The sequence below is a fragment of the Papilio polytes genome, unplaced genomic scaffold (genome assembly GCF_000836215.1).
Source record: "Papilio polytes unplaced genomic scaffold, Ppol_1.0 DF824091.1, whole genome shotgun sequence".
Taxonomy (NCBI): Eukaryota; Metazoa; Arthropoda; class Insecta; order Lepidoptera; family Papilionidae; genus Papilio; species Papilio polytes.
This window is the reverse complement of record NW_013525113.1, coordinates 179,531-191,022: the sequence shown is the minus strand read 5'-3', so window position 1 is coordinate 191,022 and position 11,492 is coordinate 179,531.

The following is an 11,492-nucleotide window of genomic DNA, read 5'->3' as shown; positions in this document are numbered from 1 at the left end:
AAACTGACTTTACTTCAGCAACTGCATTGAGAGCTTATTCTATAGACGGTTGCTAAAACATTCTCAAAGAAAACCTCCTTTAAAACTTTAGTGGATTTAAAAACAAAACTAACTCCTTGTAAATAGCTGCAAAGTTTACGCGGTTAAGTTGAAAAAAAAACATACTTATTCGCTTAGAATTTTCTTTCATTCAGTGGTTACAAATACTTGTTTTTTCTTATATTGCAGACTTGTGTATAAAACATAAAGACAGCTTGAAAATGTATTTTTAAAACCCCGTAGTTCTTACTAAGTCATACATATAATTTACTTGAAAATAAATTAAACAACACAAATGTGCGGAATGATATATTTAGCGACAAACGATATTTGATTACACAAACTTCTAAACAGTTACTAAAGTCTTAGAAATTATTAGCTCTTTAGATGAGATATTCTCATTGACTTATAATAACTATCTTTGAGTTTACACTGTTGATGTGCTTGTTACATGTGGTCCATGTTCTGACAAAGATAGTGTTTCAGACATGTCTGGATACAACTATTTCAACAATGGAAACTCTCAGTTAGCACAATATTTGTCGTCCTCAAAACGCCCTCCTTTATACTTGTGGGTGTGTCTGATAGAAGTGCCGATTGTGAATATATTTTTATTTATGTATACCTAAAGATTTTATTATTTACAATGTTCGTAAAAGAGAAATATATTTTGTATTCAATTTAATTCGATTGAAATTACCATGTTTCTTAAAAAAATAGTCATTGTAAATAAATTTCATATAGGTAATTAAATGCTAAATAGATAAGAAATATTTTTTAAATAAAATTCACAGTACAGTTTCTTAGTTAATATGTAAACTAATTGAAAAAAACATTTTGTTTAACAATTTTAAGACAACAATAACTTTTGAAACAAAAACATAACTTTAGACAGTACATTTGATGTTTATCATTAAGTTTATTTATGTTTCAGACTATGTTTAATTATTTATTTATTCACGTACAAACATGCCTTTAAATTATTGTTATTTTTACTTGTGGTTTGCCTCACGCAGTCATTAACTTATTCAGATATATTTAAACCAATTTAATTTTAAATGTAAGAATACTTCATGCATAAATATTGCATGTTTATAGTTATCTAGATGCCAATTTTAATGTTAAATTTAAGTCGCTGATATGGTATCTTACCTTTTAATTATGTCTAAAAAATTTCATGTCCCGAACACTGACGATACAAATAAAAGTCACTGTCAAAGAAACGTCGAAGCACTCACATAAGCTGTAATCTCGTTAGCGACGTAATAGCTAAAGTTTTAATGGATATAATACGAGGTAACGGAGCTTTGCAATACACGCCCGCACCGCTCGAGCGACAGCGGACGACTGACGCTGGAATGCTAAAGCTCGGACCTAGAGCTTCGAGAAAAGCTCAGGCATATTCTATTTCAGCCCTCTACCTACACACTGTGTCAATAGATAACTGATAGCTTTAGTTTTCTATGTCAAAGTTAACTTTAAAACAGTTTAAAATACTGATTTGTAGTTTTTCAGTTTCGTAACACAATTTAGAAGTAGCCGAATAGTCTCGATATAAAATAAATCCTTTGTATTCAGATATAATTTATTAAACTTATGAACAAAATATTTGAAAGCTTTTATTAGTATTACCAACTTACTTAATGATTGATAAGTTATTTAAAATCTGTTACTTTTTTGCAACAAATCAAGATTTTCTTAATTTTGATTCAATCGTTTAAAGCTAATATTATTACAAAAAAATAATCGTCTTTTAGACGAAAGAAAACGTTTTAAATAACATTTTCATATTTCCGCAGATAACGGAGTTCGGGGTCCATCAAATTTTAAAACAATGAGAGCATTCTCTCTCCAGTTAGACCTTTTTTCCACTGAGGATAATTTCCAGGAAAAGTTAGCCATAAAGGGAACTCGCAGCGAACATAAAATCAGAAGCAAACGGCGCGGAAACGAAAAGGTTAGTAAATTATTTGTCACATAACATTCATCATACTTTTTGGGTTCGGAAGTAAAGTAAAAACGGTCGAATAAGATTAGCTTTAAGAGTTTTTATATGTTAGAATGGTTTTGAAATATTACAAAAATTTAAGTACCTACACACTTTGTTTACTTCGCAAAAGTTTATAAAGCAAGTGCCTTGTAATATTTTAATAAAAGATAACCTGAATAAATTATTTATTTTTTCATGTTATAAAATTAATAAGCAAGGCGATAACATTTCCTTGGTAATTGCATACCTAAAACCATAAACTAAGAAATACTATATTACGTGCTACGCCGTAGCAACGTAGATTCGTAGAACCATAGCACCGTAGCTTGTCAAAGGCACCTTATTTAGTAGCCTTTGTTCTATTCATCTATAGAAGACTATTAACTAAACAATTAAGTAATAGCTAACTTGAACTAAGGAGGTGAAATGACTTATATTATTTACGTTGTTTATATTTTTAACACTGATAAAAAATCGTTTTAAATTAATTTTAAAATTGTAGGTACAGTCAAGACCCTTCACAGTGTTCCACTTACAGAAAAATTGCCTAGTTTCTTACAACGAGACAAACTCCGCGATAAAGGAAGACATATTAATAAATAGTAGTTACCCTTAAATTTTTCATAAAAGATATTCTATTGGTCAATGTTCCGCGTTGTCTCAACTTTTTAACAACAGTAGCTTTTGATTTGGAATACCGCCAGCTTCCCTTATAGTACCTGTTACAAGAATAAGGAAAACGAAAATAAATTCTCGAAGAAATTCTTTACGTGCATAATTTTATGTCACATACGTCTGTCGTATATCGTAAAAGGGCCATAAGGAAAAATATACGACAAATTCAAATATACCGAAGTCTATTTGAATCATAAAGATGATAGATAATTTGTATTAGTATTCAGATAACAATAATACTTAACTAATGTTTTTAAACAAATTCTTTTAGCACGTTTTTCGCATAAAACATCTTTCATCCATTTATTCCTGAAACGGTCATTTCATGTAATTTATTAAGACTTTGTGATAACAGATATAAAAGAAGCAAAGGATGATAGCAGGTAACATTGTAATAAGCAGTAATAAAATTATCTGAAACATAAATAATAAAACTTAACAAGTATTAAGTTTACAAGATACAAAATTCTACGTCTTTAAGTATTAATAAGGTTTTTTACTAATTTTTTAACTAGTTAGTATAAACTAAAACTATTATTACTAACTTAACTTAACTTATCGACTTGAAACAATGAGTGTTTATTTCAAAGCCAAATCTAGTTCTTGAGATGTGTTAAGACATTTATTTTTATAAAAAAATTCACACAACATGGTTATTATAAATAAAATATTGTAGAGTTTGAAGTCTAACTAAACTGTTACTTGTATATGTAGAGAAAATATGTTTAATACAAAAAGTTAACATTACATTCTTGGTAGTTAGTATTAAATTGGATGATTAACTCAGTGGCACTCAGAGAGCTGTAATATAATCTACTAGCTGTACCCATGCGGCTTCATCTGCATAAAATTATGAAAAATTCATTTTATTGTTTACATTTGCCAATTTATTAATTGCAAATGTCAAAATCACATGACATGATGACAACCTTGCTTCCTTGATGTTGGCAGCTCGTAGCTTATGGTCTCTTTCCTACATTGGGGTTTTTATCCAATTTATTTGCCTACTAAGTTTAATAGCGTGAAAATATAAAGCCTAAAGCAGGACGTAAGTGTAGGGCTATTTATTAAAAGAAGAATTATTCAAAAATATGCTGCAATTGCTGACATCTCACCCCACAAAGAAGTGTGTGTTTACGCTTTATTATATTAGTATGGATATGTACTGTACTCGTCCGCTCCGCACACAAATATTAGGACTTAATTTAATTATCAAACGGCAAACGCAAATTTACTTTTCGCTTGGTATTTCTCTAATTTCACCAAGTAATATTGTATCCGGATATCATTGTTAATACCGGCTATTTGATCCGGCTGTGTCCGGATGAAACCGGATATAAATTAACAACAAACCGCGATGTGTTTACACTGATGTTAGCAAATATGTAATTTTTAGAAACATCTGTTACAAAATTTAATTTTGCTTTAAAAAAATTGGTTGATTTTTAAAACCTGTTGTTTTTTTTTGCTATGAGTTATCAGTGCCTTAGCAATTTTTATATGATTGTTTGTTTTTATTGCGTATTAGGGAGTGTATGTTAGCACGTGGATGTAATAAATAGTTTTAAATCAACAAACCACTACTATATAAATGTTCGCCGCAATGTTGTAACATAATAAATGTTCTACTGCGACACTTAATTAGAAAGTAACACGTTAACACATTTACTGCGTCAAGTAATATCATAATTCTTCAGCTGGTGCGCGGGCCAAAATGCAGCCCCAATAACATTTCCACCAGCGCGTGGTAGGCCTTTCTAGACCCACCAGCACTAGGATAGATTAAATTGCTATAACTTAGTGGAAACATAATGCCTGAGATAATAGTTTCGCACTTGCGAAAGGGACATAGTTTTCTTCGTCCGCTCCAGCTTAAGTACCGCGTGAGGCCAATATCGGCCTGGTACGCAGTGAGCGTGTTAAAAAGATAAAGTAAAATTTTTAAAATGTTCAAAAATTATTTCTTAAAATTCCTTAGAAAACAATGAAGTTTTTGTTAGATTACAGTTTTCATTTACAAAATAAGTAAATCCTTCCGTTCAAAGGTTTTCATTTCGTACTTTCAAAACTTACTTCTAAACAAATTTACGAGTAGGTCATTTAAAAAAACTACTACTACGAAGTGAAAACCTTAGGTACAATAAAATATAGGTTCCAAATTAAGTATTTGACGTTCTGACATATCCTTGGTAAATTGACAAGGTATTTTATTGTGTTGACAACACAAGGACATTCGAGACCTTACACTCGAGTCCAGAGGGCCCAATTGGGCCCTTGTCAATCAAGATAATTATTTGCGGCGTACATTTCACTTGAAAATAACATCTGTACCGTTCACCGTTGTCAAACTCACTCGATACGACTCTCGACATATCACTCTCTCTCTCTCTCTCTTCTGTCAAGAGAATTTCACTGTAATTATACGAGTATAATGTTCAATTTTGTGTGTGTTGAATTTGTTAGCGATTTTAATTACAAATGAAAATGTATGAAATTCCATTTCCACATTGTATCGGATAGTTCTTGTTGCAAATTCTCGCCACTCCGATGTTGAAAATGCTGTAATACATTGGTAATTGAAACGAGTAATGCTTTAATGTAACCGTTTTGTATGACGCATTGCTTGTATGCAAGCTATCGAGGTAGCGTTACAAAGTTATAACAATAGTCTTTATGAATGAATTCTTTGCATGGTAATTTTGAATCACTTGAAAGATTGGGTGTAGGCACCGACCAGTTTCAGACCCGTCGACGCTCCTTTGTTTTATTCTTTCAATCTAAAATTAGCATTCTTTCTACTTTGCGTGGGCAAATTACGAACGTTAGCTAACTATTATTGAGGTCATCATATTATATCAATTGTTTTTATTAATATGTTAAATAACGAGAATAGTTTAAATAAAATTGTCAGGTAAACAAGAAACCTAAATGAAGTACAAACAGCATCAGTCACTGTGCAGTTGTGTCTGTGTTTGCACAGGTTTGTGTTCACATTGAATTGCAAATCACATGTTTTCATTGATTGTCGTGATTGTGTAAACATTTTTAAAAATGCATGAGTTTTCCCAACAGCAGAAAATAGGATTTTTAAAATTATGTTATAAATTATTATGTGCTTTGTTATTTATTATTGAGTTTCTTAGACTTTTGCCGATATTAGAATTACAAGATGAAGATATTTAACGCTTTTTGTTCGATAAAGAAAATAAAATAAAACATGTGGAAATTTCCACTTGGAATTTCATTACATTTCAATATAATCCCGAGCTGAATGTGTAAAGAAATTAATTCTACGAACAAACGTTATTGCTTTCTTGCTTCGTTTTACAAATTCTTCACATTTTATTTTGATCGGTTACGATAGCTATACAGAATATTGTAATTTTGACAATTTAAACATGTAACACGCTACTATCTAATACTAAGACAATATCACTGTTTTCACTTGTATTTCATCATTGCCAGTGTAATGTTGTTTTGTTTGACGTAGGCCTCCCCCATAGATTGCCACAATGTCACAACGCCCGCATCCAGTGCTCTCCCACAACCTTGACAAGGTCATCGGTCCACCTTGCGAGAGGCATACCCATGCTGCGATGACCTATACGTGGCCTCTTCAGGACTGTTCAGTTTTTGCTGGCGCTACGAGGCAATTCGTTGTCAGAACCAATAACAGTCACGTATGTTCAGTCATGCGAGTAGTCAATTTAGTGTAAAAGGGGAACAGTATTTAAAGCTTTTGTCCACGTGATTTTTAAGTAAGAGATTCAATGAAGATACAACCTTCCATAATATTAATATTTAAAATAGATCCATAACAAGAGAGATTTGTAGATGACTGTTTACTTGAAATGAAATAGGATAGTTTTAAACGAATAACTATAGTTGAAAGTAATTCCTAGATACTCATGCAGTATTAATTATACTTTGCGTTTACTTGCACATAGCGCGCTTCAGAATAATCCTCTAGGATTACCTCAGTTCAAGTAACTTATATGACGTGCAGTTTAATTAGAAGTTCGCTTTTAGATAGATATATCACTTAAATTACTAACATAAACAAAGTTATATGACATTTATTTCCTACATCTGAACATAAGTAAAAAAGAAATTATCAAAGAACCGAAAACAATAACAACTTCCGAGTACAATATAGATAGGACACAGAGTAGTAAACATTGGCTCGTAGCCAGTACGACAGTCAATATAAACATACAAATTGGTCTACTGAATTACGTTAGAAGAATTTATACTGTTCTACAATAAAATTACAAAGTTTTGTTACAACTATGCTACATGTATTACGTCAGTTTACAATCTCACGGTTTGACTGAAATTGACAATTTTCCGACGTTTTATAATATGACAGGTGTTTTATATAAGAGGGTCGTTATCTGCGTCACGTAACATGAAAACACAAGTTTTATCTCTCCTTTCGACTATAATAAAATAAATTAAAACTTTCCTTAAATTTCATTTGAGATAATTTGGGGTCTTTGTTTGGGAACAATGTTCGCTTAGTATTGGAATTTGTTACCTGACAGCTGAAATATAAAACAAATGTTCATTATATAAAATTAAGGTTTATTTAAAGTTAAATAGAAAACGAAACAGTACATAAAAATAATTCAACAAAATATCTGAAGTCTTAATAAAAAAAAACTTTGTAAAACGATTTCAAATATTACAAGAATCATCTACTGCAATGTGGGTTTTAATCCAAGTATGTCCCAGTCTCGGATGGTTTAAATCGCATATATTTTGCTGAAATTTTAAATAGTTTCAATACGTATTGTTTCACAACAAATCAATATTTGCATAACTAACACAATTACTGCAACCAATTATACATGCACAAACATTTGCGTTTAACAGAATGATTTATGACTTAATGGCATTAAAACTATGATTGCAACTTTAAATGTAACTAAATACTGGATTTCAAATAATTAACTAATAAATAGTTATCTGTTCACAAAGTTACCCTATAATAAAAAATCATAATTTCTAACAATTAAATTACTGGTAACTACATGTTGTCCAAATAAATGAGTAATGGATTAACTGAAATAAGTTACTCAATAAAAAGAAAATCAATTTATATAAAGAGCTACAAGTTTTCCTTTTTACAAATCATATAACGGACCTCACAAAGGAACCTCTGCGACTCGCACTCCATACTTACAGCGTTCAATTTCATTTGTGATGTACTCGTAATTAGATCGCAATAGAAACATAAATCATTCTTTCTTAAATAATGCATGTTTCTTTCAAGTTTTATTTGATTGAATAATAACATACATCCACACAAATGCAACAAAAGGAATTTTTAGTTCCAATTTCAATTCGACCTAAATAATAAAGCGAAAAGTTTGCGAATGTCTTGTAAAATTCTTGACATACGTCATAGTTAAGCACGCGTGCTTGGAGGTACTTAATCCATAGGTTAATATGCGCACGCCAACGTCTTTCACCGTAAGTATTAAGTTAAATAATGAGGAACACTTAAGTTGTAAGTTACGCTAACATTTGCTACGTGCTTTGCTTTAGAACAAGGCCAGCTCGCCCTTCGTACAAGTTGACCTCATCACGTCTTAATAAAAGTACCTATGTACGTAAATTTTAAACAAATCATTTTATTATATTTGTATTTTACATAGATTTACGTTCTGTTTAATACATTCTCTGAGCATCTCCGGTTATCGTCAAGGGACTGCCGAGGCCTTAATAACTTAGTACTAATAACGTTATCACTTGAAACGAGATTTATTTGCGTAGTAACGTAATCTTAACTTAATAAAGCCTTATTTTTAGCCCACAATACTGTTGTCGGGTCGATCGATGAAATAACACGGCGTAACAAAATTAAAATGCTTTTCGTTTTATTAACGAGGTGATTACTATGATAGAATAAGCGAAACGGGGTGGATACGATGGGGTAGGAATGGATATGGATACCCGAGGGTAGTAACTTCTATCCATGAGTATACTATTATGCGATGATGATGTCATAATTTAAGTGTGTAATGTAAAATTATTTCTCAAAGCCCGTGCTATTTTCAAGGCTTTATTAGAAGGTTCACTTTGCAATAACTCATTGATCGCTAAACCGAGTAACGTTTATCCGATAAAATCAGAGCGGGGGTCGCTGCAGTGATTCTACGAGCATACATACAGGTAAAGTATACATGTATTATATTAGCAAACGTCTAATGTATCGTAGAATATAGAATAAGCAATGCTAAGATTGAGTAAAATGTAGTATTGTTTATGAAGCGACCGAGATGATGGATGTTGATGTATTACATAAAATAGCACGAGACAAGATACATTATTTACGTTCTATATTTGTATTATTGTTGAAATAATAGTCTTTCTTTACTTTCTTACTAATATTATAAATACGAATGTTAAGATGGATGTTTGTTAGAGTTTGTAGCCTAAACTGCTGAACGGATATTGATGAAATTTGGCACACATGTAGAGTATAATCAGGAGGAACACATAGTAACTTTTGTTTTGTAAAATTTCACGCAGGCGAAAGCTAGTATAACTATAAAAATAAATACATTTTAAGTAAATAAATTTAATTTTTGAAAATAATGTTTTTCTATTAGTTGCAAAAAATCTAGATAGATCGCTTTATTTTCGTCTGTATAATTTTTTAGTTAACTAAACCAAGTGTCCATTTAAATTTTAAATGGGTAAATCTCTCGATAGGAAATCTGATGAAGCGCGTCGATTCTAATCCTCCGTCGAGTTTGTTCTGCGCCTTTGGAAGATAAATTGCTTTTCCCTTTTAAGTAGAAAACTAGGATAAATTGGTAGATTTAATTTATCGCCGCTGATCGAGTTATTACACGGCCGTAGTTTGCCGACCAGCTGATAATAAATTAACTTTTCTTGATTAAGTTCAAGTATAGAACTAAATTAAGAATCCTCTACTTTCTTACCCTACCATTTTAACCTGACCTTTTACTAAAATAGAAAACGATTACACAGATATGACATCCAAACACCCTCTAAGGTGAAAACAGGAATACTTTCACTGGAATCCTAAGAGCGCGCAAACACCATTGACTAAACTATCGTACAAGTGTTTAATCTCGATTTGATTCCTATGAGTTTACATGTACGCACACGACTCCATTTTTAGTTGTGCATCTAAACAGTTTAATTGGCTATAAAACACTTGACAATCGCATAACAGCTGTGCGGTTGTATAATCAAAGGTGTGTTCCCGGTCTAAGTCCATTGAAGTCATATTAAACACACGTTTAGATTCGTTTCTTTTGTATATTACTCGTCAATATGACCAGTATCATTTAATTACACTTTCGAATAAGTAAAGTTGGATTAGGAATTTCAGTAACATTGGGTGACAGAGTGATGACGTCATTACTGTTAGCTCGGACATCGTCCTCCATTCGCCAAGCTGTGGCCTCCGGCTATTCCGCACAAACTTTAATGGCTATATCCAGCGCCATCTGGCGGACATTATACCGCTAACTAACTAATTAAATGCTTTAACTCGTTAAGTGTACCTACTCGAAATACTAACCAAGTTTCAGAATTGGCAAAATAAAACAAATGAACTTACTAAAGAACGACAAATATTTAGAGCGGTCCACAACTGTTGTGCGATTGTCGATTGTTTTGCAGCCAATTCAATCGTTTAGTTGCACAACTAAAAATCGAGTAGTGTGCACACACCCATACAAGCTCATAGGAATCAAAGCAAAACTAAACAGTTGTGCGATAGTTTAGTTTCAGGTGTGCGCACGCTCTAAGGTAGCCTGAAGAAATAATATATTGCTCTATTTTTAATATAATCAAAACAGAAAGTACAAATCGTTTAGAAAATAATCTACGCATTTAATGTTTTTTTATTAGAAAACTTACTATATCATATTTCATCCAAGTCAAATATGTGGGCAAAAGCAATTTCATTTGACCGTGTTTATGACGGCTCTTGTTGCGTATTGCGCACTAAATGCATTTTATGACTTTCTTTTATTAATACATCTGAATATTTTACTTTTTATTTACTGTTAGATAAAATACATGATAACGGTTTCATATGAATCAAGCAAACTTTGTATATTAAACATTTTTTTGGAAAAACTCTACGATGTTTATGTTAGTTAAGTGAAGGCTTCAACCGATCGTTGCGATGTTGACAAACAACTGTTATAGAAGTGATAGAAAAAATATTGCCTTTTCCAGCCGCTAGTATATCCACGTTGTATTTCATAGAAAACAAGTTAACATCTGCTGACAAACATATGCAATTAACGAGCGTTTAGGGCGAATGTTATATCGAGCAATTGCGCATGTACGCTCCGCAAGCAAACTATATTTAATTAACTACATAAATTGGTAAAGCCCTTAATGGAGCGATAAATAATACAATAATGTGAACACCGAGAAATGTATGAGTTACTTCATACGGTATAATGAAGCAAGTGTAATGCCCCATTAAACACTACTAAGTAAAGTAACTAAATTAACAACATTATAAGAGAAAAACCACAGACTAGAAACACTTTAAATAGTTTCGCCACTTGTTCAAATTTGGTATCATGTAAGAGATTGTCATAGACATATTTCAAAGTAAACATCTAATTATATTAAAAAATTCATATCCTACATGAACAAACACAAAATGAAACCATCCGCTGTAGTGAAATATTTAACATAACGTAGTTGAGGAAAAAAGGAACTACAAAGGCAGTATTTTTTCAGGTAAACTGAAGTTATGACACTCCCGAGTCGAGTTATTTACATA